Here is a 1,749-nt window from a genome sequence, read left to right as displayed (position 1 = left end):
CAATAAGTGTAAAGCCCTGTATTTTGATGCTCATTTTGAGCAAAAATGTCAAGTTAATCAACAGTAAATATGTTCTATGACAGTTGTAGTAAGAACATTATCAACATCTTGATATAAACTTGGCTGCACTTTTTAATTCCAATCCAAATCAGTTGCATAAATGAAGTTTATACTCTCAGCTGGTTGCTTATAAATCCAAACATTTCTACAGATCGCAATTAAATATCGTTTCAACAATACATTTTTTTTTGTCCTCGAGCCCTTCACTCAACATGCTACGGTCATATAGTCTTTTTTTTTTTCGTTGCTCTTCCTGCTAGGATTTTCTCCTGAGTGATGTTGGTAGCTGTGCATTTTGAAAAATGTTTTCACTGAACAGATGTATTATACCATGTGAAGGTGACTACCTCTGTGGCAGGCCTGAGATCTGGGATTTGAACTCATAACCTCTCGGTTAATAACTCTGTCTACCTTCTTTACTAGAGGATGAAATAAACCAGTCAAAACAACATTTCATTTTTTTAAATTCTTTATTCGCTAATATATTATCCAGAGCTACAGTCTGTAAAGGGGAAACACACAAACCCAGTGTGTGGGTCAGTCTGGACTGGAACACAGCTCTGATACACTGGATAACCTTTAATAAATCAAAAAAGACACCTGAAGCCAACGCTATCCGTCACTACTGGTCAATTCTGCAACACGTGCGTGTGTGTGTGTGTGTGTGTGTGTGTGTGTGTGTGTGTGTGTGTGTGTCGGCTTCGACAATACAACAACATGCAGCTGCCAGGGGCTCTCATGTGTCCTGTGTACAGTGTAATTAAGGGAAAAAAGAGGATGAATAGATGACACGTAGCACTGAAAGAAAAGCACACGCTTGGCATGTGGGTCGTGTTTTCAATTAGAACTGTGTCCTGTAATGAGCATTAGAGCGGGTTAGTGTGGTTAAACAGCCTGAGTAATGTGATTACCATCACATCAGACTGTGTCAAAAAGAAAGAGAGAGAGAGAGAGAGAGAGAGAGAGAGAGAGAGAGAGAGAGAGAGAACGACTGGATGGATGGAAGAGTGGTAGAGCAGAAGGGAGGAGTGAGAAATAGGGGGAAGGAAGTAAGAGATGAAGGAAGGGAGACAGAAGGGAATGATGGAAGAGTGGAAGGAAGTAGAACAAAACAGGAAGGAAAAGAGAGACAGAAAAAGGACAGAACGAAAATACAGGAAAGACGGATTTGTAAAAGGAAGGGGGCGAGACAAACGGGAAGATAAGCGAGAGACCGAAGGGAAGGAAGAAAACTGGGAAGGATAGAAGAATTGAAAGGGAGTAGAATGAAAACAGAAGGAGACAGGAGGAGACGGAAGTAAAAATCAGACAGAGGAAAAGGAGTAAATAAAGGAAGGAGAGCCGAGCGAACGGAGACAGAGGAAAAGGAAAGGTGGAACGATGGAAGGAAGGGGAGAGGAAAAGGGTAGAGAAGTGAGAGACCGAAGGGACGGAAGAAGACTAGGAATGAAAGGAGAACGGAAGCACGCGGAATGAAAGAGGGAGGAAACGAGAGACAGAAGGAGACTTGAATGAAAGGAAACAGGAAAAGGCGTCAATCAAGGAAAGCTGGATTCATGAAAGGAAAAGGGGAAGAGAAGAGAAGAGAGCGCCAACAGAATAAGAGGAAATGAATGAAATGAAAGAGAAGTGACAGAATGGATGAATGGAGGGAAGGGGGAAAGAAAGCGGGAGGAAAACAGAGGAACA

General features: G+C 42.1%; 1 protein-coding gene across 2 annotated transcripts in view; it reads right to left on the bottom strand.

Moving 5' to 3' along the window:
- Positions 1-499: 499 nt before the first annotated feature.
- The window catches only part of nbas (NBAS subunit of NRZ tethering complex), a 263,105-nt gene continuing 261,855 nt past the window's right edge, over positions 500-1,749 (bottom strand). For both annotated transcript variants that reach the window (XM_017493334.3, XM_047152214.2), the window contains exon 52: positions 500-1,749. This exon is cut by the window's right edge and continues 601 nt beyond it. The gene's annotated coding sequence lies outside the window, so the exon portion shown is untranslated.

The sequence above is a fragment of the Ictalurus punctatus genome, chromosome 2 (genome assembly GCF_001660625.3).
Source record: "Ictalurus punctatus breed USDA103 chromosome 2, Coco_2.0, whole genome shotgun sequence".
In the NCBI taxonomy this organism is placed as follows: Eukaryota; Metazoa; Chordata; class Actinopteri; order Siluriformes; family Ictaluridae; genus Ictalurus; species Ictalurus punctatus.
Note: the sequence above shows the minus strand (reverse complement) of the source record. Positions and strands in the feature narration are given on the sequence as shown.